The 27,316-nt window shown below is 40.0% G+C and overlaps 1 protein-coding gene across 1 annotated transcript in view; it reads left to right on the plus strand.

Annotated features, from left to right (window-relative positions):
* Nucleotides 1-1,934: 1,934 nt before the first annotated feature.
* The window catches only part of LOC109034903 (uncharacterized), a 320,455-nt gene continuing 295,073 nt past the window's right edge, over nucleotides 1,935-27,316 (plus strand). Inside the window, exon 1 of the mRNA XM_072301811.1 lies at nucleotides 1,935-2,237. The gene's annotated coding sequence lies outside the window, so the exon portion shown is untranslated. The remainder of the gene's footprint in view (nucleotides 2,238-27,316) is intronic.

Genomic DNA, 27,316 nt, shown 5'->3' on the forward strand with positions numbered 1-27,316 from the left:
TTTGGTGGTCTCAAACAATGGTTGCCTGGGACTGGTCGTTAGGGACGGAGCAGGGACGGGACTGAAGCACAAGATTAGCCCTTGCGGGCTACTTGAAGTAGTAAAAAAAAAAAAATTTAAAAAAAATGTCATTTTTATTGATTATGCAGGTCTAATTTGTCGTTTCCTTCACGAAAGATCGTAACTACACTTCAATGTTGCAAGATTTCCCTTCACAAATTTCATTTTCATCGAAAGAATCCTGGTTATTTCCGATTGATTTTTCCTCAGATTCTGCGCAAAAATTCGAAACATTCTGGATTATAGTTGCCCAGGTACATTCTTGTAAAACATTTAATTTTTCGAGTCAACTTTGCAGCCTTTGAATAAAAATACGTTCTTCCGTCCGCGGAACGACGAAATATGTTGCGTAGTTAAAAACTTCCGTGTTTATACTAAATTTGGGTTACCGTGAGTTATTTGAATTTCGATCAGATCCACCAAAAGGACTCGTTTGATCGACTGAAGTTTTGGTTAAATCGACCGATACCGTAGGTTATGCTCAGACATCTACAAATGCACTCTCGTCGTTGGCCCTCTGACATGAGGCACTAGAAAAAAAACACATTGAATCTAGAGTCGAGACTCTTAAAAGCATCGACAAGAAAAAGTACTCTTGATTCAATCAGAATCTAGCTTAAATCAAGAACCAAGCCTCTTAATTTAAGCGAATTTCGTTTTAATTCAAGCAAAAATCCGATTGAATCAAGAGTATTTTTTCTTGTCAATGTTTGGACATGTTTTGCCATGTTTTGACATGGACAATGTTTTTTGTTTTGGAGTCTGGACTCTAGATCCACTGTGTTTTTTTCCGGTGGGGCGTATCTTAATTTCCTCGTGAGTCCTGTTTTATATACAAAATACATGCTTTCTGGGGCTCATGCGCAGCTCAAGATACGCCCACACGTCAGAGAAGCGACGTTGCTTCTCTCGATGCCTATCAGAAGCTTCGGTTTGCGAGTTCGCCTGCTTATTGCCCTACGCTTAAAAGAAGTCGCTTGGATCTAGAGTCCAGACTCTTAAAAACATCGATAGGAAAAAATACTCTTGATTCAATCGGACTTTTTGCTTGAATTAAAAGGAAATCCGCCTAAATTAAGAGGCTCGGCTCTTCGATTCAAAGAAAAATCGGATCGAATCAAGAGTATTTTTTCTTGTCTATGTCATTAAGTGTCTGGACTCTAGATCCAAGCGACTTTTTTTCCAGTACTGCACCACAAACCCGATTCAGCGGGTCGATTGTTGAATCGATATCGAATGACCTCGATCGATAAAAAGCGTTGCTAAGATAGGGATCTATCGATCAGGATCATTCAATAACAAATCCAAAATCTACCCGCAGATTCGATTTGCGCCTGATTTTTTAACGATTTATTATTTGATCCTTCTTTCCTAATCCAATCATGTCTTTTTGTTTCAGAGGCCAAGAGCACGGCTAACGGACTCGCCAGTGAAACGTTGTCAACGGTCTGCTAAAGTGCGCGCTCCAAAGTGTTCTCCACGTCCCCGTTAATGTTGGAGACCCGTCATTAGAAATCGGAAACCGGTTGTCCACGAGATGTCGCAATAAATTATTCCATTTATACTTGCCAGAAAAACAACGTTTCATTATTTTCACGTTATTAGAAGTCTGAAACCGGTTGTCTACGAGACTTCGATTGAAATTTCACATTAAAGTATTCCATTTAGACTTGCCAGAACAACAACTTTTCATGAGCCACATAATTCCGCGTCCAAAAATGTTGCTAGACACTCGGTTAATATCCGAAGCCCTTCATTAGGAACCGGTTGTTCTTAAAGATGCTCCCGTGCGCTCGGAGCCTCGGGTGAGGATGGTCCCTCTGGGTCGGGTCCCGGACGGGATCTCCTAGGATCGGGGCGTCCTCCGGGATGTGCGGGCCGCAGGATGGAAGCCGTCCTCTTCAACTCCTTGCTCATGTTCAACGTGGTGTTCGTCTTCTTCCTCTTCCTTGTGGCGGTCTCCTGCATCGCCTACTACGCGCCGCCGCCCTCGCGTGAGCCTCCGCCCCCGCCGCCTCCGCAGCCGCCCAAGCTCCGCCTCCACCACGCCACCCTCCCGCCCGAGCGGTGTCTCCTCAGCCTCTGCTGCCCCCTCGGACCCCCGCCGACGCCGCCCCAGCAGGTCTAGCCCGGGCCCAGGGTAGCCCCTCTCCATCGTGCCTTCGTTTTTTTATCAGGTGAGTGCGCCATACCAATATATCCCCTCAAACAGAAAAAGATAGGAACTAAAAACATGGGTAAAATAAGGCTGAATGCACTGGGAAAAAAACACATTGGTGACAAGAAATGGACTTTTGATCCAATCAGATTTAAGCTTAAATCAAAAGGAAATCCGCTCAAATCAAAAGACTTGGTTCTTGATTTAAGCGTAAATCTGATTGAATCAAGAGTATTTTTTCTTGTCGATGTTTTTAAGAGTCTGGACTCTAGATCCAATGTGTTTTTTTTCCAGTGTGTGTGAATTTGTTTTTAAATCAAAAGTTGAAAATGAACACGCGAGAGTTTGAAAGATTCGCTTTTTATTCATCCTAAATTTTCAACCTTGATCTACCTATGTTTTAACGTTTTGTCTTGCAGGATCACATGTTTGAACTTTGTAATTTGTGCATGTTTGTTCATCATACATTCTCTGAGCAGTATACCCAAAAGGAATGTCCATATCGAAGGTAAAAATATCAGACCATGTATCTCGATTTACGACGTTGTCGACTTCATGTCGCATACTTTATATTTTAGATGGAAAACTGCTCAACGTTAACTCTTGGAAACTTAGGGGATTTTTCTGCCCTATGTGAAGAAAAATCCGTGAGTACTTGAAGGAATAAAATCGGGTTGTTTTCCTTCACAAAAATAAAACGGGAGCGTGGATTTTCAAACACCGCAAATGAGATACGTGGTCTGGAAGTTTCATCGTCGATATTCTCTAAAGCCCAGCCGAAAGAGCCAGTTCCTATGAACCTACTACACTAAGCAATCTACGAATACTCGAGAGATTTTCTTATTTTTTCTCATTTTTTGAAACCAGAAATTTTGAGTATGGAGATGTTGCATGTGTGAGGACTTTGCGATTTGACAATTGATTCTTATGTAAAAGTTTGCGAAGAAACACGATGGTGCCATGGTTGTCTCTGAAATCAACTCCCAAGCTCAAAAAAGCTCTCAAGTTGAGGCCAAAATGGAGGGGATATCCCACCTTGTCTCTGATCCACCCTACCCTGAGAGTCCACGTCTACATCAAGACAAACTCTCCATGCAAAGATAGGGAGCAAATACATTGACAGGGCTGCCTTTTTATTTGGAGACTCTAAAACTGAAAACAGGGCATCACTGCTAATGTATTTGCTCCCTATCTTTGCGTGGAGAGTTTGTCTTGATGTAGAGGTGGACTCTCAGGATAGCGTGGGATATCCCCTTCATTTTGGCCTCAACTTGAAAGCTTTTTTTGAGCTTGGGAGTTGATTTCAGAGAAAACCAATGGCACCATCGTGTTTCTAGCAAACTTTTACATAAGAATCAATAGTCGAATCGCAAATTGCTCACACATGCAACATCTCCATTGGACCCATAACATCAAACAGACTGTCGTGCAGTAAGACAGCATTTTTTCGTGGGCCCCTCACCGAAAAAAATAATATGCTGTTTTAGCATCTAGGATGTCAAAAATGTGTCTGTTGATCCCAAGATGCTGCCTTTACTGCCCTCGCAGTTAATTTTACATCCTATGAATGCAAATTCAACTGCGGGGGCAAGGAAGGCAGCATCTTGGGATCACCAGACACATTTTTGACATCCTAGATGTTAAAACAGCATATTATTTTTTTCGGTGCTGCACTTCTCTGTGGGAGGTTCTTCCTGCATTTAATTACTAAATTGTACAGATTCTTCTCGTTCCTCGCAAAAATTGAAAGTCACAAATCCCAATTCCGGCCCCGTGAAGTAAACCGCTGAAAGTAGGATCGACCATTTTTTGAGCTGCGCGTTACAGTGACAACCCCCGCGGGACGAAGGTAAAAATCCTGATAAAATCATTAGAGGAGAGAATAAAAAACAAGTCAGTCCAATAAATCAGGTGTTTTCCGGGGCGTCTTTTGTGCGCGGGAATAATAACCCGAAACAAAGCTGAGAGCTCTCGCTGAAATCCATCTCGGGCGCCGGTGCCGAGCACAAAGACCTCCGGGAGCGCACTTTCTTAATTTTGCAAATTGAATGGCTTTTGTTGGAATCCGAGACGATCTCGACTCCGCCAAAGGGTGCTCCCTCTGATTGTATTCGGAAAAATTTGAAATTCTACCGCTGGAATCATAATAGAAATTGTGTAATGCACCTTTTCCAGCTCCTCTCGTCCTTGTAGTCTACACACGCTAAAAAAAACTCACCGTCTGAGAACCGCAATTACACCAACTACTATCACTATTCCGTAATGCTAAGAAAAAACGCCGCATGAACCTTAGATTATTGCCAAATTGGATTGCATTTTGCAAACAGGAACCAATAGCATTCCAATGTTGCTAGGATTGTGCAACATAAATTCTTTGCAATTATTACTGAAAACATGAAAAAATTAAATTTACGAGGGTAATTTTCGTCTCGAATTCATAGCTTATTAGGAGTTAAGATAAAAGTTATTTAGATGATCTGTCTATATTTGCAAGGTGAAAAAAGTTGCGCAATCTTAGCAACATTGGAATGCTTCTGGTTCCTTTTTGCAAAATGCAATCCAATGTATCCCGATACATTTTAATGCCTTTGGCTGGCTAAGCTAGAGCATGGGCAGCTGGAGCATAGAGCATGGGCAGCTGGAGCATAGAGCATGGCAGCTGGAGCATAGAGCATGGTAATTGATTAAAAAAATCGAGCTACAACCAAAAATAAATTACACAAGTAATATTTCAAACTATATGGCGGTCAAAACGTTTGCTTTGTTCCTTGTAAGTTTTTTTTATTGTTTCTCATCTTCATGTAGCTTTAAGTATTACTAGTTTAATGTATTTTTTGATTCGTATCTCGACTTTGTTTGATCAATTACCATGTTTTATCCCGAAATTTCTTGTCGAAAATAATGAATATATTCTCTTGTCAGATCAAATTGCGAGCAAATTTCTCTGGAAAATAGGAAGAAACCTATTCCAAAGTTTTCCGGAAAAATCTGTATTTTATCAAGTAAATTTGGTAACGTCCAAAGTTTCATACCACATTTTACCGTACCATGGCAGTGTGAACCCTTTCACTCCTCAAATTTTCATTGCGTGCTACAGTTGTTTCCAGAGATTCGCCGAGCTGATCATTTATGAATTTCCAGCGATCAAGTAGACTGTTATTGCATTCGTAAAAACTACTATCGCTTTTTTGACTAATTTTTGGGAACAACCTTTGCTTGTCATGAGTTCCGTTAGCAGGAATGTGCCTTTAAAAATAAGGCACGAATAGCGATCTTTCATGCCAAATGTAGTTGAACTTGACCAAATATTTTCCATTAGAGAACAACTAGTATTGGCGCATTTTAGAGAAACCAGTTGGATGGTATAAAAAAAAAAAATGAGCCACAGCACAGTCTATAGGAGAGGAAAAGTTTGTTGTTCCCCTCAAAGAGACGCGTATTGATGAAAACAGTGCGTGTAGAATGTAGATACAAGGCACACAGATACCTATACGTACCAGGAAAAAAAACGTGCATGGTGGTAGGCGCAGAGATACAACTATTCGTGCTTGATGGGTGTCCGTGTTGCATCTACAAAATTGAAGGCGCCTGGCGTGAACTCGCAATGCTGCTTTTATGGTGATAATTAGGGATCGCTCAGATTCAGCAGAAAATTACGGATTACGTCTCTCCGACCTCCGGCCGTGTTACTCACGTAGTCCTTGAAGCGCCACTACAAATAAGACAAATAGAAACAAACACAATACGGAAATACAGCAAGAGAAAGAACGCGCGTTGATGACGGCGCAGAGATACAACTATTCGTACTTGATGGGTGTTCGTGTTGCATATGCAAAATTGAAGGCGCGAAGTGTGAATTCGCAACGCTTCGCTCTATGCTGCCGATAAGGTGTCGCTCAGATTCGGGAGAAAGTACAGTACACTTACAGACAAAAAAATAATCTTATTATTTAATAATCAAAATAATATTCCTCGGGCATGGTTTTCAAAATTACGACTTGATTGAAGACTCCAAAATTATGAACATTTTTGGTCAAGATTATAGCACAGAGCCACTCACGTAGGATACAGAAGAGCGCCTTCAACCTACTCTGTAATATTAATGTTAAATTCTGATACCACTATTCGTGCATCATTGTAGTCATTTTGCATAGTCGGCTAATTGAGGGCAAATCATTGGCCCCGATCTCTTTCGAATACACCTTGACATTACTGCTGCTTTTTGGATTATTTTTTAAAAAAAACCAGGCCCGATTACTTCTCTTCGCCGACCCGCACAACCTTAAATAGCCTACTTGATATTGCCAAGTAACCTACGAGACTCATCTCCCGCTTTACATGCACCTGCATACAAAAATCAGATTACCCCTCTCGCATCGTCAACATCGTGTTTTTTTTTCTTTTTTTTTTTTTATGTTTTCCCTCGTTTGTGTATTCATAAGGAGAAGGAGCTTTATTTAGGTGCCGGGCTCTTTTCATTCCCGGTAGTGGCCAAGCGTTATCGAAACTTCCCCATTTGAATCGGTAATAAACAATCGATTATTAAAGGGACACCATGATAATCGATTATTTTCCATGGCTTCAAATGACAGATCAATCGATTCATCGCGAAGCACGACACCCTTTCCACTCCCGCCCCGCGCTGGTATTATCATCATTTTGCTCTGCGTTTGACGTTCGTATCAATCTGGATGTCGCGAGCTCCGGCCTAGGCATGATTGCCGGACTGCTTTAAAAATGTGGGTTTATTATCTTGCTTTACATCGGGAAAAAGTGCTCATTTCGGCACAGTGTGGCAATTAAGCGTGGCTCCGGCTCCGAATGCATCCGAAACCCCGGATGCGAGCACGGGCAAACAAGGATTCCGCCGTCGTCGAGATGAGATATTAGCCGCTCGTTCACGTTCGCTGACTATAGTGGCGAGGCGTGAATTATCGATTATCGATATTTCTCCTCTTTAAGCTACGGTATCGAATCGATTATTAAAGTTTCGGTTGCGAAAACCCTCTCTATCGATCCTTTTCTATAGGTTTAAATGGCGGATTAATTGATTTTTCGCAAAGCACGCCACGCCTCACTGGAAAAAAAACACATTCGATCTAGAGTCCAGATTCTTAAAAACATCGACAAGAAAAAATACTCTTGATTCAATCAGGTTTAAGCTTAAATCAAGAACCAAGCCTCTTAATTTGAGCGGATTTCTTTTTGATTAAAGCTTAAATCTGCTTGAATCAAGAGTCCTTTTTCTTGTCAATGTTTTCAAGAGTCTGGACTCTAGATCCAATGTGTTTTTTTTTCCAGTGCTGGCTGATAAGCTTATGGGAATCTAAGTTAGTGTGCTGTCGTGAGGGTATACAGAAGGGCGGGAGGGTGGCTTAGATGGATCCCGGTTAGTTCGCTGGAAAAAAAGAAGGAAAAAGGGTGGGAGAGAGAAAGAGAAGGAAGGAATGGAGGAAGGAGGAAGAATGCCGCTTATTTTGGTAATTATTCATGACGAAATCAACCCAAACTGCTATTAAATGCTCTCAAAATTTCAAGGAAATTTTGAGAGAAGTCCCGCGGACCCTCTTCCGCCACGTCCGGAGTATCTGGATCCGAGTATGCAGGGTGGAGGCTAATTATTTGGAAATGAGGTCTAATTTGTGAACATTTATGAGAAAATAGGAGTAGGATACCTTAATCCCTCAAAACTGCAAAAATTTAATTATCAATGTAGATGCAGTCTAGAGTTCTCCACAAGACACGAAGAAGCCTAAAAATGACTCAAATGAAGCCTAAAAGCACAGGAACCGGGTCATGGCGGTTTCACGATTGCAGTTGTAAAAACATACTTTCCAGAAAAAGATATTCGGGATTATAATTTGACATGTTCAGGACAAGGAGCCGCTGGACTAGTCTCAGTTTCACGCTCCTTAACTGACACTGAACTTAACTACAACGCCTTCAACTTATTCTTAAATTAGAGCTCAAATATTTGAATCTAATGAACATTTTTGTAATTTTTTGGTATTGATTTCCCCGCAGAATAGCAAGGACCCAGCTTTGTTCTACCACCCTGTCACAGCTCAGGCCACATTTTTAGAATGTCTTTCCTTGTCCTATACTCTTAAAAATATCTATGAGTTTTATGCTGAGAAAGCAAAATCTAGTTTTCAACCCAACTCGACAAAAACCTCTCTATACTGAAAATTCCATCTTGAAATTTTGAATTCTGAAAACTGATTAAAATTCGAGTTTCCCGTCAAAGAATACACCATGCTACAAAAAGGGCGTGCTTAGGAACCATAAAAATTTCACAAACAGGTTTTCTTTCGTGTCAGTCTCTTTAGATGGACACATTAATAGTCACAGTTCTCTCTTTTAAATCAATTAGGGCCCAATTTTTGCTCACTGGCATCAAATGTGCAAGGTAATTTGAATTACAGCAGTCAACAGGTTGACATGCCCTTTTTGGACGTATTTCTATCAAAAGGAACTATGTGAATTAAGATATGAGCCCTGAGACACATAAGAATATATACAAAACAGAGCTCACGTCATAATGCACATAGTTCCGTTTGACGTAAAATGCGTCCATTTGGTAGAGCAAGTCGCTTGAGTTAGGTTCCAACCTAAGAATACAACTATATCAACTTGGGTGTGTTGCACAGTATCATACGCATTTGAAGGCGTTTTATAATGGCCCGACCGCGACTTACGGAAAGTAGTGTCTCTGTCTTGCTGTGTTGACTTAAGCGATGTTTGCACTGCACACGTCGAATTCAACCTGGTGCGTTATTTGCGTATATTAGTGTTACAAAGTACGCACAAATAAATTTTTCTTCTTCTTCATCTTCCAATCATCAATTGCAAGAGGCGTAATTACATTATTAATTTGGTTTCTTTTGAAGTTTCTTTGTCTTCCGGTTGAAAATGCAGCTGTGATACTACGAAACGTCCAGGATGTTTTATCTTATGTTTTTATTTTTGCGTCCTTAGTTTAATTTTAAGTTGATTTTTTTAAATCACTGGTGTAAATTCGACCCTAGATATAAACATTGAAACATTAGTAGCTCTCTCTAGTTTCTTATACTTGTTCGCATTTGACTCGTAGCTTAAACCAGTTCCAAGTGAAAAATGAAGTTTTGTAATATCTTTCGCTACGTTGAAATCTCAAGCTTTCTCCGAGCACCACGAGCGTAACCCTTGGTATTTCTTTTTTGACTCGACCAATTACAGTCATAAGATTTGAAGCCTTGAAAACAGAAGATACTAAAATGATTCAAGATTGCTGGATAATCGAGTTAAAATCGGCTTGGCGCGCAAATGCGGCTTTTTCGGGGAGGGAGCAAGAAGTGAAAGTTGGGAAACAATTTAGCTTCTCGAAATGTAAACACGCGCTTTGGAAAGTTTCGTTGATTGCTGTGCCCCCCCCCCCACATCTCGTCGGAATACGCCGACTCTTAAATTTCGCAGTTGGCGAAACTTATGAGCAGGATTTCGGTCTTGGCTCGGCTTTAATTTATAGGCATTCTCGTCGGGTTAAACGGCGCAAATTAACTCGGCATCCTGAATTCCTGACAAATTAATTATATTTGTCAAGCTCGTGAGCTTTGTCTTTCTTCACCTGCTCAGGAGGATGTGTTGTACACGGCGTTGACAAATGCCTCGAATCATTCGTAGTCAATGAGTCGAATCATTACTTTTCTGTATTTTGCTCTCCAAATGTTTCTGTAACAGTTACAAAATGCTGTATTTTATGAAATGCGGTATTTTACGAAATGTTGTATTTTACGAAATGCTGCACATTTTCAGATAAAGTCTCGTTTGAGGACTTACCAGTCAGTGGCATGGCGTGCTGTGCGATAAATCGATTGATCTGCCGTTTAAAACCTGTAGAAAAGGATCGACCGAGAAAGACTTCCCGCAGACGCGAGAAACTTGATAAATATGTGACGAACCACGCAGATTGCTAAAGAGTGGATTTCAGACTTTTTTGACGTGCCACACGTCGCGTGCCACGCAACTTTGTCCGTAGAGAGCATATTAATTGGACGTATTTCTGCCAAACGGACCTATGTGCATTATGACGTGAGCCCTGTTATGCATACTTCTTATGAGTCTCAGGACTCATGCCTTAATGCATATAGTTCCGTTTGGCAGAAATGCGTCCAATTGGGCTTCATCTCTTGTGTGCAACAGATCCATTCGGAAAAAAAAACCCTATGACAAATCGAAAAAACAAACATTTTAGAGTTTTCCCTAAAACATCCATTTTCTGAAACGAAATTTGGCAACGTCTGAAGGCCCATGTGGTGTTTTTCAGGCCCACGCGTGATTTTCGTGCGATTTTACCTTTAAAGAGTATATTCATCGGGCTGTGTATCTTGCGTGAACCAGACCTTTCGCGAAAAATCGAAAAAAACACATTCCAGAGTTTCCGAAGAATGTTCTTTTTCTAAAACGAAATTTGGCAACGTCTGAATGCCCATATGGTGTTTTCACCGGCAAGATGGTTCTGATTTCGTTCTAGCGCAATTCGATCCCGACGAGTCTTCAATAGTCCAATCCTCCCGGGTCCATTTTCCGCGCCTCCCACACACTCACACACACAGCCACGCAGTTCGGAGACGACCAAAACACTAGCACGCTCTCCCCCACCCCCTCCCCCGCGATTCGCAGCAGTAACGAAACCGGGGAAGTAATCATAGCTGTAGCATTTTTCCGTGTGTTTGCACTCGGAGAAAAATCCGCGGGACCGCGAAAACACTTAGCCGAATACTTACAAAAAGCGCAATAACGGAAAAAGCACGGCGCGCTCACAAACGACGCGCCGACTGCAGGGTTGCCATTTCGTCGAAATTCTACACCCCATCGCGTGAAAAAACCGCGGAAAATTCGGTCATTTTACGGCGATTTGGCAACGCGCGACGGAGCTTTTTATGACGCAGGCCCTCATATGCATCGCACATTAATTCTGGGGGTTGCATACATTCAACGGGGCTCTGAGTCCTCCCACTTGCTTTTAATAATCCGCCGGCACCCTTGCCGAATCTCCGCGAAAATACCCGATTATTATCCGCGCTCTCGTGGAATATCCCGGCGTGGGTTTTGATCGAGATCTGGCAGCGCCGTATGTGTTAGGGATTTCAACTTTGTTGTCGCCGCGGATCACTGGATTTTTTTCTTTTTATCTTTTCTTTTTCCATCTGTTTTCTTCCTGGATATTGGTAGCTTTAATCCGTCGCACGAGGGACACCTCCGAAGCTAAATGTTTTTGATTTCCGTAGTACAGCGAGCGGCTAAGATAACAAGACGGACGACCAAAGTCTGAACAAAAACAGAAAAAGAAGTACAAGCACAAATATTAATACAGTTGGTATCGAGAGAGAAAATGTTTTCCTGAGTTGTGTCCTTATTCCATGACCAGAATCTAGGACGAAAACATCTCTCCAGCCCCCCAGAGGCGATTCTTAAAAGTTGGCAGCACTGCTTTTCTCCATTTAAGCGTATGTAAAACAATTGAGCAATCAAATGTACTACTTTTCCACCATTTAAACTTATGTAAAACAATCGAACTATCGAATGTAACACTGGGAAAAAAAAACACATTGGATCTAGAGTCCAAACTCTTAAAAACATCGACAGGAAAAAGTACTCTTGATTCAATCAGAATCTGGCTTAAATCAAGAATCAAGCCTCTTAATTCAAGTGGATTTCGTTTTGATTCAAGCAAAAATCCGATTGAATCAAGATTATTTTTTCTTGTCAGCGTTTTCAAGTGTCTGGATTCTAGATCCAATGTGTTTTTTTTCCAGTGTGTCCACATAAATGTCTGGTTAAATGAATGTTACATTGACTTTACATGTCAGCTCTGCAGAGGCGAAGCGTGAATGATCAATTATTGACATTTCCTCATTTGAAGCTATGGCAAAGAATCGATTATTAAGGTGTTCGTTTCGAATACCTTGTTTCACGATCCTTTTCCATAGGTTTAAATGGTGGATCAATCGATATATCGCAAATCCACGCCACTAATTTCTAACTTTTAAGTCGATTTTGAAAGTTCGATATTTGCACCGCGTTTTGTGTAAAATTTTAATGAGAAAATACGTCCTGTTGTGATTAATCTCTTTCCGTATTTAGTCATCCATCGTTAACAGTGTGTTTTTGCTCCCACGCTAATATGAGAGTGTATCAAATTAGCACGGTGCTGGCCGGTAACTCAATATCATGGCGATTTTTTTAAAGCAGTCAGCCTGCCTCGCGCTCAGCTTCGACTGCCGAAAAATGCGGAAATTTACATTTTCGAATACCCATTCCCACTAATTCTGCCAATCGAGGTACAATTTATCATTTCCCGCACGAAAGGAACGTAACTTCATTACAAAGCTGCCAAATTGACTCAAACAATTCAATATTTAAGGAGAATAAAACTGCTTGATTTTCGTCGAAAATGTGTCTAATTTTGCATGAGATCGGAAGTTAAATTGGCGAAATATTCAGTTGGGAATTCTCAAATTCTCCTGGTAACAATGCAATGTGTGCGGAAAAATCTGACAACGTTGAAATGTAATGTGTGTACGTCGTTAGAGAAACGACGAGATGGACTACATTTTGCAAGAAGGAGCTACTATTTGCGGCTCTTCCACAAAAGCACATATCTGTAAAAGGAGACCATTGGCACGTACGTTGTTTCGTTAGTGAGCCAGAAATTGTAGTTCTCTTTTGCAAAATGTAGTCCAATTCACTGAAAAAAAATCTCGGTGTAGTTACTGAGAAGAGGGTAAAGTTACCAAGAATTCAGGGTTCTATTTGATCCCAGTTTTTTCTCGGTAAAAATACCATTTATGGAATTGGTAATTTTACCGAAAAATCTCGGTAATTTTACTAGGCCTTGGTAAAAACGCCAACATTGTTCATCGACCGTGGTAGAATTACTGGGATAAAATGGCAAAGTTACCGGAATCGATTACCAATAAAAGTGGTATTCGTACCTGAAAAAACAGTAAAAGTACCGGTTTGTAGGTAAGCTTACCGGTCTGTCTTGGTAAAATTACCAATAATTGGTAAAAAAAGGTGAGATGTAAAGGTACCAACGGATCTTGGTAAAAGCGCCGAGATTTTTTTTCAGTGTTCGATGCTCGTGCAACTCCCCCTTCGAATGGAATCGTAAATTGAATACATGACATTGATAGGGAGCTACTATTTCCGACTCCTCTAAAAAAGCACCTATCTGTAAAGAGAGACCATTGGCGCATACGTTGTTTCTCAAGTGAGCCAGAAATTGTAGTTCCCCATCGAAAAATGTAGTCCAATTCATGGCGGTGGAATCAGCAGGAAACTGAAAGAGCTAAAAATAGAAAATTCGATGCTCGTGCAACTCCCCCTTGGATGGAATCGTAAATTGAATACATGACTTTGATTGGCACGCCGGGATGAAGGCTGATGCGCGAATTTCAGTCATCGGCGGGGTGAGGTGAACAAACGAACATCCAGCCATCAGACGACGATATCACGTCGAGTGTGAAATTCTGCACGCGGGGGTTGGTACCCTGTCGTAAACCGAGTCGTAAAACCTCGTTCACTTCATTTCCGGCCGTGTACTATTCATAGAGTGGCGTTGCCGACAACTCGTAGGTTCTCGGATCTTGCTGAAATCCTTAAATTGTTAGCTTGATCGTCTTATTTCGAAAAGAACTGCATTTCTATTATAGATAACAATGATCGTAAAAGACCCGAATATTCCAACTAAAAAACACAAGAAATTGGTCAACCAAGGCTATAAATACAACAAACACGGAGCTGGGGCGCTTTGGGGTGGTTTCAACCCCCTCTTCAATCAGGAAACAAAACGAAATGTATGAAATTATGAAAATCAAAACCCTTAGATCCCAATTTGTGATAACAAAAATAAGAGGACGAGACTCTGAAAATGGATCCTTAAGAGAGATTACAATGATGTACTACATTGACTTTACATGTTCAGCCATGACGTGCTAAGGAAGAACGTTCTAAGAGTCCTCGGCCGTTGCCAAACTTCGTTCGATATAACACAAACAATTGGGGAAATTTGTTAATATTTCTCGTCCAATTTTCTGTAGAATTGTATTCGCTTTTTGATTGTGAGAGAAGCTGAGTTGGCATTTAGTTCTCACTCGACACAATTTCAACACCCAACATACTATGTTAGCAGTCGTTTTGCTTATTTCCTTCAAAAATTTTCGAGTAACCAATATTTTAAACGTTAAATCGGTCAAAGTATGAATTTTTCTGATTTTTTTCTCTTCCCTTTCCAATAAGTAATTTTTTATCGTATCAACTTTATGCGTCAAAATTGTGTATCATTTGCATTTTAAAAAAACCAGCAAGTTTGACAGGAGAATCAAGAATGATTCAAGCGTAAGACAAAAACCGATAATTTCCACTTGCACATTAAACATTTATTATCGTAAAAAAATGAGCAACTAAGCGCTCCGGGATTCAAACTTGAAAAAAGTGTAATTGACTGTGTACCGACGAGGCATTCGACAAAACGACTTATTCTTATAGGCGTGGCGTGCTTTGCGATTTATCGATTGACTTGCCATTTAAACCTATGGAAAAGGATCGATAAACAGGTTGTTCGCAACGAGGACCTCAAGTTTAGTGTGCTAAGGAAAAACGTCGTATGAACATTCGAGGGTTGCTAAACTTCACCGGATAAAACATGTATTTTTGAAGAAAGTTATCTATCTTTCTCCTTGAAAATTTTCCGATATTTTAGATTAAATTACAAGCAAAGTTGTCTGAAAAATTTGAAGAAAAACATTCACAATTTTCCTAACAATTTTTTTTACTGAGGGGCAAATGGCAACGTCTGGGAGATCATACGTTCTTCCTTAGCATGGCAGAATATTTGATTTTTTCCCACAGCTCCAAATGGGGAAACATCCAAAATCCATCATTTACACCTCGCCTTTGCGGATTCGACCATCGGCCGCACACACATCGATACAACGAACGGAACTAACTTCAACACGGTGCAAAACCACATTTCCTGGATATTTTGTCACTGATGCGCTGACGTCATGACGGAGGAAACGCAATAATTGAGCCCGTACATTTGATTCGAGCCTGAATTGTCGGAACAATCCGAATGTCACTATCGGGAGCTCATCCTGCAAGAACAGCGCAACTACGATAGACGCTTTACGGGAATCCGCGGTTTTTGCCCGGCGCGGCGGCATTTGTGCCGGCAGTTAAATCGTAACCGAGTTACCGATACGGTGATAGGGATACACGCGCCACACAGTGGAGCAAATTAGTTGTAGGTGTCGGATGGTGTGGAAACTTTACACGCTCATATCCTCTTTTAGCTAGTGCGTAACATTGGGGTTTATAAATGCACGGAGAAAAAACTTCGTGCGTGGGACCCGCAGTTTAGGTCATATGGATCTCTGAAGTTTTCAGTTTGAGCATCTGAACACTTTAGGTCCAGCTGCTAAGGTTTGGATCACACATCTGAAACTTCAGTTCTTACATCTGAAGTACTTCGGTTTTCACATCCGAAAAACTTCGGTTCTCATATCCGAAAAACTTCGGTTCTCATATCCGAAAAACTTCGGTTCTCACATCTGAAGTACTTCAGATGTAAGAACTGAAGTTCCAGATGTGTGATCCGAACCTCGACAGCTAGGCCTAAAGTGTTCAGATGCTCAATCCGAAAATTTCAGAGATCCACATGACCTAAACTTCGGGTCCCACGCACGAGATTTTTTTCTCCGTGCAAATCATTGTAATCCCTCGAAAGAATTCATTTCAGAAACTTACACTGTTAAATTTTACCTGAGGCTTGCAAAAATTACCCTATTTATGATGCGATCATGAAGGCTTCCTTAAGAACCTCCCTTCATCACAGTTCAAACTATACGGGGCCGCCTGAGAAAAAGAGTTGTTTACGGATCCAATATCTTTCTCAATTCAAATCGTGTGGTGAAAGCGGCTTCGTTGGGTTTTTCAAAGAGCTTCTTTCTTATAAACATAAAATTTAAAATACACTGGAAAAAAATACATGGATCTAGAGTCCAGACTCTTAAAAACATCGACAAGAAAAAGTACTCTTGATTCAATCAGAATCTAGCTTAAATCAAGAACCAAGCCTCTTAATTTAAGCGGATTCCGTTTTGATTCAAGCAAAAATCCGATTGAATCAAAAGTATTTTTTCTTATCAATGTTTTCAAGAGTCCGGACTCTAGATCCAATGTGTTTTTTTATTTTTTCGATTGTAAGACACACTTAACATAAAAAATTTGCGTTCTTGTCACAAGTCACGTCCAATTTTTTGATTGGCTGGCTCCATTGTGCGCCGCGTTGATTATGCAAATTGGACACAGCCGTTTCGGGAATGGGACTCGAGCACTCATCAACTTTTCACCCGGACGTATTTTCGCTGAAAGGAACTATGTGCAAATCAATTTAATTAAAAGGAACTATGCAGCACGCAAATCCATGTGTACTTAGTTCCTTTTGTATTCAATCCATTTGAACATAGTTCCTTTTTGCATGGATGCGGCTCGGGAAGGGAGCCGTTGCTCCGACGCACAGTGGATCGAGTCAATTAAAGAGGTCGGACATGAAATTTTTGACCAAAATGGCAAATTTTGATGATAATTTAATCACATTTTAAACTTTAAGGGGTGTTTTCAGAAGAAAATTTCACGAAAAAACCAATGAAACCACTTTCAGAGCCTCAAAGTTGTGTATAAACGGAGTTATAAGCGTTTAAAGTTTCCAAATTTTGTCCGACCTTTCCTATTGACTCGATCCAGTGTGCGACGCTGGGTAAACACTCTTCGCGCCCGATCGAACTTCCGAGTCCGGAAATGAACTTTTGACTTTCCGTGCGAGTCCACGCGTCAATCTGATCATCATGAGAAAAAATTGTCGTATGAACTTCATTTTGCAATACTGCTGAGCTAAGAAAGAACGCCGTATGAGCCTTCAGACGTTGCCATGTTTCCTCCGATAAAAAGCGAATTTACCAGGAAAATTGCCGATATTATTTTTCAAGTTTTGCAGAAAATTGTGTATGCAATTCAGTTTGAAATATCTGAAAATTTCAACGAAAAATGAGCATGAATGATGTCAAAACTGCAGGTTTTATAGGAAAATTTGGCAACTCTAGAATGTTCATACGGCGTTTTTCCTTAGCACGGCAGTATAAGGGGCCAGCCGTATCGAAATTACGTAACGCTTTAAGGGGAGGAGGGTTTTTGCTGGCGTTAAGCAGCGTTAGAGGGGGCTGGGGGAGAGGACGAGCGAAGCGTTACGTAACGAGTTTAAGTGTCCGTGTACTACAGTTCTATAAGGGGCATTAAGTCATCCATGAATCAAAAATGAGCAATTTCAATCTAAAAAATCGTCGATTTTCCGTAAAGAATCTTAAAAAATTGATATGCTTCTTCTTTTTATTCTGCTTCTTTTTTTTCTTAATCTCCATCTTCATTCTCATATATTCCTATTCAATCCCTTCTTCCTCCTTTCCTTGTTACTAACAATACTTTCGGTTTTTAAACCTAAGAAGGGGAATAAATAATTATTCTACGAGAAATATGACAGATATACGGAGGCTCATTCCAATTGCTTGCCAACATAAGCATTCGGCAATATTTCTTTCAGTGGCACTTTGTCACTGCGAACTGCCACAAACTTAGTTCCAAAGCTAAACTTTTGAGTTGAATGTCAAATTTAATTGACCGATCGCAGACAGAGAGATTAATAAACTTTCGAATTAATATGCATGAAACTTTTGTAAATCTGTCTTCAACCACATCTTATCATTACTTAATACATGTAGATCATCGATGCTTGAACGCAAACACTGGCGCGGAATACATCAAACACCGACGCATTATAAAGTAATCACTGCAATTAAACCCCTTTGAAAGTGTAATTAATTCAAAATCGCCACCCAAACATCGAAAAATTATCTCCTTCAAGGGACAGCAAACAAAGTCAATAAAATATTTCGAGCAAAAGTGGCAACGTAGATATCAGCTACACGAGTACTCTAGTTGAAAACAGGTGTGAAACACACAAAAGCACGTCGCTTGAATACATATCATGCGGTTTTATCTTCCATTTTTTTTTAATATTTCAGCTCGTTGAGTCGCGCGGAATAAAATGCTGATCGGGTTTCAGCGATAGTTAATTTATTTACTTTCGTATGAATAAAAAACCTCGTTTGCTCAGCAGTTAGTCCGCAATCTGTCTTTGTGAGTTAAATTGATTGAAAAATTGTGCATGATTCCAACGACCGTTTTCCCCCTCTGGTTGCCAGTGATTTAAGTTTGCCAGATTGTGTGGGAAAACCTGAATATTTTAAATTAAGTTTAATGTGGAATTTTGCAGGTTTTCCGCTCAATCTGGCAACATTGCAGTGATCGACGATGACAGATCTTTTCTAGGTGCCATTGTCGTGTTAAAGTGATTGTGATTGGGTCAGCATTTTGGAGTACATTTGAATTAATTGCGGTCGCAACGATAATGATGCAAACGGGAGGAGAGGTTCGCATCTGAATCAATCTCGTATGTCACGATTAGAACTACAAAAAAAAAAAAAAAAAAAAAAAAAAAAAAAAAAAAAAAAAAAAGTACTGCTGTGCTAAGGAAAAACGCCGTATGATTAATCAGGTTTTGCCAAATTTCTTTCGCAAAACAACGAATTTTCAGGAAAATGTGTGAATATTTCTCCTGTGGGATTTCAAAATATTTTGTTCGAAATTTGATGTAAAAAATCTGAAAATTTTATAGAGAAATATTCATAATTTTCCTAAAAAATATACATGTTTCTGAAGGAAATTCGGCAACTCTGGAATGTTCACACGGCGTTCTTCCTTAGCACAGCAGCATAGGTATACGCATGTTTAGTGGTATAAATGGTTAGTGTTCATCATTCCATTGACAATAATTTACTGTAAGTATGGAATGAAGGTGGGGAGTTCATGATATTTGACTTTATTTTCTCTAAAAAAATTGGTTTGTCAAACGCCGATTAACCGTCGTGTATCCTTCCTATCATTATTAAACCTTATAAATGCCCAAGGCGCAAAGTTTCAAGTCGAGTCAAATTAGCCCGAATTTAAATACATTGATTTTGATTGACTGCATCTTCCTATTTTCGGCTGTGTTGCTCACCCAGTCCTCAGAATACCACTACCAATAAGACAAACGAGAACGGACACATAATTGGATGTAGATTAAAGGAAAGGACGCGCGTTGATGACGGCGCAGAGATACAACTATTCGTACTTGATGGATGCCCGTGTTGCGTCTGAAAAATTGAAGGCGCTATGGCGCGATGCGTGAACTCTCATTACCCAGCTCCATGCTGCCGATAAGGTGTCGCTCAGATCCAGGAGAAAATACGTCCCGTTTGGGCTCTCATTTTTGGAATAAGATTTATAGACAAAAAAAAAGTCTTATTATTTTATAATCTAAACAATATTCTTCGAGCAGTTTTCAAAATTGAATCAGTGAGTTTGAAAACACACCAACTCGGAAAAAAATTGCTCAGGAAACACCTAAAACTGCGCAGCGGGCGAAGAAGTTAGTTTAGGAAAAACCTTTTTGGTGCTAAAGGACAAGTACTTAGAGACTTTGTAAAGCACCAAGTTGAAATCGATACACCATGTTTGATGACAGAGAAGTAAGCGTTTAAAATTTTCCGAGTTGGTGTGTTTTCGTTCTCACCGACTTTCAGATACTGATTTTTCATAGTCTGCCCTGAAAAAATTATATTTTTCGACCTGAATAACGCTTGAATATTTATATAACTTGTTGGTACAAGGTATACTGAACCGAAAAAAGAAAATCGCAAAATCGGATGGTCATCCGTTTCCCTTGAAATGGCCAAAAATTTGTATCTCCAATGAAATACTTTGATTCTTCCCTTTTCCCGTCTCTGTTTTGAGCACTTCTGATTGCAATTTCAAAATTTCCTTTTGCGTGCAGATGCCTCTATTCATAAGTGTTACTAGACCGTAAAAAAGTGAGAATCGAAAAAAACCTGAGTTATTACGGCTCGATTGAAGACTCCAAAATTATGAACATTTTTGGTCAACATTATAGCACAGAGCACAGAACCACTCACGTAGGATACAGGAGAGCGCCTTCAACCTACTCCGTAATCTTAGTGTTAAATTCTGATACCACTATTCGTGCATCATTGTAGTCATTTTGCATAGCCGGCTAATTGAAGGCAAATCATTGGCCCAATCTCTCCCGAATTCACCTTGACATTACTGCTGCTTTTTGGATTATTTATAGCTTTAAAGCAGCAAATAGTCTCGTTAAGCCACTAAGTACACATTTTTACCCAAAGGTTCCCTTATGGAACAGAATATACGATATCTCACCTACTTCATAGTTATGGTGACGCAAGTTAGTATATTATATCACTTCCAAATTCAAAGTCTGAAGAGTCCGTCTGATAACTAGGAGCTTCCATAGGACGTATTTCTATCAAACAGAACTCGTATGTGCATGTGAGAAATATGGGGTGTGCTCTAGAAAGCTGCATAAGAAACAATGTAAAAGTGGGCGTGATTCCTTTTGAAGAATTGGAAAAGCGGGATTTTAAATTCAGCAAACCGAATTATTTGCCGACTGAATGCGGGATATATGAGCCACGGGCATGGCACGAGAGCGTTGTGAATAGGGCTCATGAGTTAATGACCACAACGAAGAGCCGCGATGACGGCATCCATCTCCGTTGACGTCACTGGCGATTCATTATTCTCATTCACTCTTACGGCAGAGAACTGACGAGCACACCCCACATTTCTCATCTGCACATTAATCTGTTCGATAGAAGTACGTCCAATTCATAAATGAACTCCCTCGGGTTCCCGGCAGTGGCGTGGCGTGAGTTGCGATGTATCCATTGTAATGCCATTTAAACCTATGGTAAATAATCGATTATTAAGGTGTTTGCTGCGAACACCCTGTATATCGATCCTTTTCCATAGATTTAAATGGCATAACAATCGATATATCGCAATTCACGCCACGCCACTGCTTCCCGGTCACTTGGCCTACAGTTTTTGGACATACACCACATTTTGGCTATTTTTTTTTGTCTAGTCAAGTTGCAACAATCGGCAGAAACCGTCGGAAAATGACATCATTGGTGATACTTGATAACTTGAACATTTGATTTTCTTTCTCTCTCTTTTTTTTCAAACTAAAAGTGTCTAACTGATCGAACGCAAACGCAACGTGAGAGACAAGAGTACATTAAATCAGCAGAGCACTTTCCTCATCCCCAGGTTTTCCAGAGTGATCTAGGGATTCGATTCATTCGACCCAAAATTTGGTCGATCAACCAAGTCCTTCTGGTTGATCTGGCCGAAAAAAATATACGTATAAAGTCGCTCCTACAACGCACTCTGACGTTCTGCGACACCCGAACGCCACAAGAACCCACTATAAAATACCCGAAAAAACACTTATTTTAAAATAAGGTATCATAAACACGACTTTTTAAACTGTGAGATATGATAAATACTCCCCAGCCCGCGATAAGATATGCAATAAAATAATTTAAAAAGTGGGTAACAAGACTTAAATTTCACGAATGAAACCACAACGTTTTGGCTGAAAACTCAGCTTCTTAGTTGGATAAATAAAAAGAAAAATGGTAAAAATCTAAAATAGTACCCTGCTGTATCTTTCAAAGCGAGAATGTTGTTATGACCCCTACACTTTGAGCTTAGCCATTAAGGTCAAGAAGCGATAGTAACATTATCACTTTGAAAGGTACAGTAATAGGCACTATTTTAGATTTTTACCATTTTTCCTTTTGTTTATCCAACTGATGAAAGCCGAGTTTTCAGCCGAAACGTTTTGGTTTTATTCGTGAAATTTTAGCCTTGTTACTCGCTTTTTAAATTTCTATTTTTTTTAAACCTGTGTAGGCATATGTTTATCCAGGAGGTGCATCGAGTGCCTTAATGAGCTGTCCATTTAATATCGAGGAAGAAGATGGGCACGGTGAAAGTGCCCTTCTAGGAGCTGAGAGGCGGTCAAAATTTCGGCGGACTCACTCAGTCGTGCTGCTGTCCGCGTCCCGCTCTTAGCCCCCCTCAGAACCCCCCTCTCCCTTGCACCCTGCACCTACCCGTGTCTGAGCGGTAGGGTGAAAGGCCTCCTTCAAGACGGCGAAATAAATGATGCATGACCCTCCGTCCGTCCAAGCTCGACTAGTTGTATCATCTCAACTTGCAGGCGTCTGCTCGGACGCTCCAGAGCGGGATTGTAAGTTCGTAACATCGCAACGCAACGCACACGGAACACATTCAGGGTGTCTATACTGCCGTGCTAAGGAAGAACGCCGTATGAACATTCGAAAGGTGCCAAATTTCTTTTGATGAAATGTTTACTTTGGAGAAAAATTATGGATATTTCTCCTTTGAATTTTCAGACTTTTTAGATCCAAGTACGAGTGGAATTTTTAGTCAAATTGGGAGGAAAATAATAAAAAAATTTCGTGTAAATTCGTGATTTGGCGGGGGAAATTTGGCAGCGCAAGATGGCTCATGCGGCGTTTTTCCTTGCACGGCAGTACATTATATTGAAAAAGCACGGATTCTGAAAGGTCCGCACGAATGTACGGAAATCGCACGCATATTTCAGGAAAATGCACAGAAATTAAAGATTTTCGCGACCAACTTAACAGGAAAGATCTGGAGTGTATGCAATTTCTTCACACAGCTAATTTTATTACGCTCCCTCGTAACTTAGGTAGGCGTGCCTGGACATGACGTCGTGCATATCTTTTTCAACCTTCATCACCTGACGAATTCTCTCATTACGGACACGGTCCCGTCTCGAAATGCCGGCGGATCGCCGCCGAAAATCCATTTCAGTTGCCCTCAACATTTCTTGCGTCCTTTTCGTCAAAAGCCACACTTCAACACCACAGAGCACGATACTTTTAACGATGACGTCATATATCCGGTGCTTGTTTGCTTTTGAAATGCTCTGATCCAAATGCACCCCGTTCAGCATCGCGATGGCTCTCCTGCAGTTTCGTTAAATTTCATCTACGAGGGAAAAATGCTCATAACCACTAGGCAACCATGTCACATTCTCAGCGAAACTGTCGGAATCAACAGTTCAACTCGCCTCCACCCTCCGCTAGAGACCCCGCATGTATCCCCCAGGGACCCCCTTTCTACCCCCCGAACAACCCCCTTTCTAATCAATTATCGTAGACAATTTCTTTTTTCTTCCCTTCACACGTCTTGCGCCGCTCCCTGTAACTGTTACGCTTATCTCTATCCAACCATTCACCGACCTTGCCTCAACGTTGCCAGGGTTCGATACCTCCCTCTTTGTCTATGGGACATTTCGCGTTTTCCAAACCGGGAACCGTCTCTAAACCCAACCGGTTCTTGTTGGCAACGCTGCTTGCGTCTGAATTTCAGTTGTTTCCTCATTCTTGTCTGGCGGAATTGTGTTATTTCTGGTATCTCATTACTGTCGACAACTTCCACAGTGTTTTTTCTCGCCTCTCTCGTGTTCGGTGCCTTTATGGTGTTTTTGATAAAGGGAAACGGAACATCGGAGCTGTGGATGCGTTTTGGATTGGATTAAAACTTTATCAGAGGTGGAATGGAATTGGGATTTCCAATTGAAATCGAACTGTCTTCTTCAGTGGGTATTCGTTTTTCCTGACCGTAGGCTGCACCTGCCATGTGAGAGATTGAAGGCTGTTTTTTATAAAAAACTACGAAATGAGCCAAAGTATTTAGTTTGGATGGTGGAACTGGAAAAAATAATACAATTAAGCTTCACTCCACGATCATACAAAATGTTTCTGAGTTAGACGTGAATCGTTTAGAATCGTTTTGTGAATACTTTTTTTTTTCTTTTTGCTGAAGAAGTTGCTCATCGGTCTTCAACCATCATTAGGCGACAGCAGCGATGACCCCCGAATGGGCCTCTTGCAAATTTCAGCGAGAGCAGACAGGGTGTTTAGTGATCAGAAAAATTGGGGAACGTCAGGAGAGTGTGTGTGTCAGGGAAACAGGGAAAACGTCAGGGATTCCGCGAAAATTCGGTATGTCAGGGAATTTTATTTTGCAAGCGATTTGTTAGGGAAGTCGGAAAACACGGATTTTTCGAAAAATGTTTCGCAAATTTTACTCTCGCGGGGATTTCTGCCATAAGTTCTACAATAATTTCTGCTGGCGTCTTTTAAATTTTGGAAACGAGGCGAAAATATCTCGTATAAGTTTAGGCACCATTTTTTAGGAGTAATTTTTTCCGTCCATCAGGAAATTTTAAACATTTTCCCAATTTTAGGCCGTTTCTGTCAAGGAAATCACAGACATATCAGAGAATATTTTTTTCTGAAAATTGCCAGACTTTCTGAGAAAGAAGAATTGTTTCTTATAGAAACTGGCTTAAAAACCACAATGAGCGCAATGGGAAAGTCTGATATACACTCCTAATTTTACAATCTGCGTAAAAAATATGCGCTTTTTAAGCGCTTCAAATCATTACTACGACACAGATGAACATTTCGTAAGAGGAGTCGTTCCATTCAAAACTTGCGCACTAGACAAAATTTTCAACACGGCTGACATGTTGATTATTGCGTGGCATCCTAGTTTGGGGGGAAATGGATGGAACGACTCCTATGCGAAATGTTCACCTGTGCTATAGTGTCGTTTTTGAAGCGGGAAGCTTTAAAAATAAAAAGAACATATTTCTTACGCAAACCGGGAAGTTACGAGTGTAATTTAGACTCTCCTGATGCGCTCATCTTGTTTTTGAGCCATTTTCTCCAAAAAATATATCTCTTCACGGAAAAAATGGATTGCTGATTCAACAATTAAATTGCTAAAAAAAAGTGATATCAAAAGTTCAAATGTACACATGTACAATGGTGAGGTTAATTCAACCACGGGCCCGGTTAAATTAGCATTCATTTTATTGGAAAATCTACATTGAAAAATTGCTGTCACTTTTTTTAGCATTTTCTTTTTCCGTGTTTTTTTTTTGCTCTAGTTACAGTTTACAACATGCCCATAGTACCATACCGAGAGCCCCAGTTTGTGCAGTTTGTGCATTTAGCTTGTTATAGTGCAGGGTCTCCATAATACAGGGTTATTCAAAAGTTACGCACCACTGGCCATAACTTTAGTTCTAATTATGATATCGATTTGCGGTTTGTGGCGCCCTTCCTCATATCGAGGGGGAAACTTTTCGAGGTACTTTCCAGTTCTTCATCCCCCCCAGGGGGAGGGGGGGCGGGGGGCAACTCAAAAATTTCAAATGGCAACCCCCATCATGTGATACATCGTTAGAAAGAGCATGAAAAAAGAAAATTTTTAGCGCAAACCGGAAGTCGATCTGACCCCCCTATCAAAAGTTAGGGGGGTCCAAAGGTTATTTAGGGGGTCCGTATCTTCATTTTTTAGAGTAGCTTCGGCGGCTCTTGGACATACCGTTTCTCTTTTCAAAGAGTCCTCGAATACTCCAAGTCTGATACCGAAGTCTTCATATTGCCCCCGGGCCACCACAGGCCCCCCGTAGGGGGGGATGGGCCTGTTACAATGAAAAATTGCATTAAAATACGAAAAGTCACAGAAGTGCTTCAAACTTGGCATCAAATCCGAGTGGAACTTCTTGCCAATGTTAACGCAAACGCAGCCTGCGAGTTTAAAGTGAGTTTTCAAAACTCTTAGCCCCCTGCCCCCCTCATTTTTGGTTGCAGAGCGGGTAAAAACTGGGAATTCACTACAAATAATGCCCGAAACTAATTTCCAACTTGAGAAGGACCCTTGAAACGTTGCGATCAGTCGGAGCATTGACGTACAGGGACTGCCACCCCCTTAAAGTACGGAAACATCCATAAAACCAACTTGTCATCATTTCTGGCGAATTTCCCGGTTCTTACCAGCTCTGCAACGAAAAAAGAGGGGGGCAGCGAAGGGTTTTATGGATGATTCCATCCTTAAAGTGCGCGGCAATTCCTGTGTTGCAGTTCTCCGACTGGGCGCAATTCCCTAGTAGCATGATTCACTTTCCCCTTCCTAACAAACGTATAAGGAATTAATACCGGTTATATAAGCACCATTTTAACTAAAGTTTATATATCGTGTATATAAGTTTTATATAAAATGCCCATGAAAATAATTATTCATGTTTTCAGAAGATAACGTTTATATAAAATTCATATAATTGAGGAAGGGTTTTTATAAATTTTCTTTATACGCATAGTATCCTTTTGCTTAATTTGCTTAATATAACTGTTATATAAATGACCTGAATGACTTTAACGTAAACCTATCTCATTTTCATGAATGATGATGATGATCTCCTTTCAATGAACACCCTCGACTCTCAGACTGCGTGGGATAGGTATTATTAGAGGTATTAGTGGCTCCGAGACGAGTTAAAAGGGGATATTTCGGCACTCAATCCGAGGAGCCCTGTTACCTCAGTTGCTAGCGTGTCTGGCTCATAATCCTGCCCAGTTAGACAGCAATATTTTAAAAATATTTTAAAAATATTGAAATTTAATATATTTTTAAAATGTTTTTCATGTATTTTTAAAATATTTTCAAAAGTATTTTTGAAATACAATCAATGAATATTTTCAAAACATTTTTAAAATATATTAAAAATATAAAAAATTAAAATTTTTAAAATAATATTTTATAATATTTTTAAAGTATATCATAATTATTTTCGTTAATATTTTAAAAATATTATTAAATATCATTTTAAAAATTTTAATTTTTTTTAAAATGTTTAAATTAATATTATAAAAATGTAAAAGAAAAAAGGAAATGATAATAATAATAAATAAATAACATAAATACATCGACATAAATTCAAACTAGAAAAAGGCTCAAATAATTAAAACTGGAAAAAGACGCAATTATAAAGTTAAAAAAAAAAAAATAGAGGAGAGAGAGTTAAAAAAAATAGAGAGAGTTAGAAAAAATGATAGTTAAAAACATGATAGTTAAAAAACAAGAGAGAGCTAAAAAAATGAGAGAGAGTTAAAAAAAATGAAAATGAAAAAATTACATCATTAAATAAAAAACAATAAATAAATA

Source organism: Bemisia tabaci, chromosome 6, assembly GCF_918797505.1.
Source record: "Bemisia tabaci chromosome 6, PGI_BMITA_v3".
Classification (NCBI taxonomy): Eukaryota; Metazoa; Arthropoda; class Insecta; order Hemiptera; family Aleyrodidae; genus Bemisia; species Bemisia tabaci.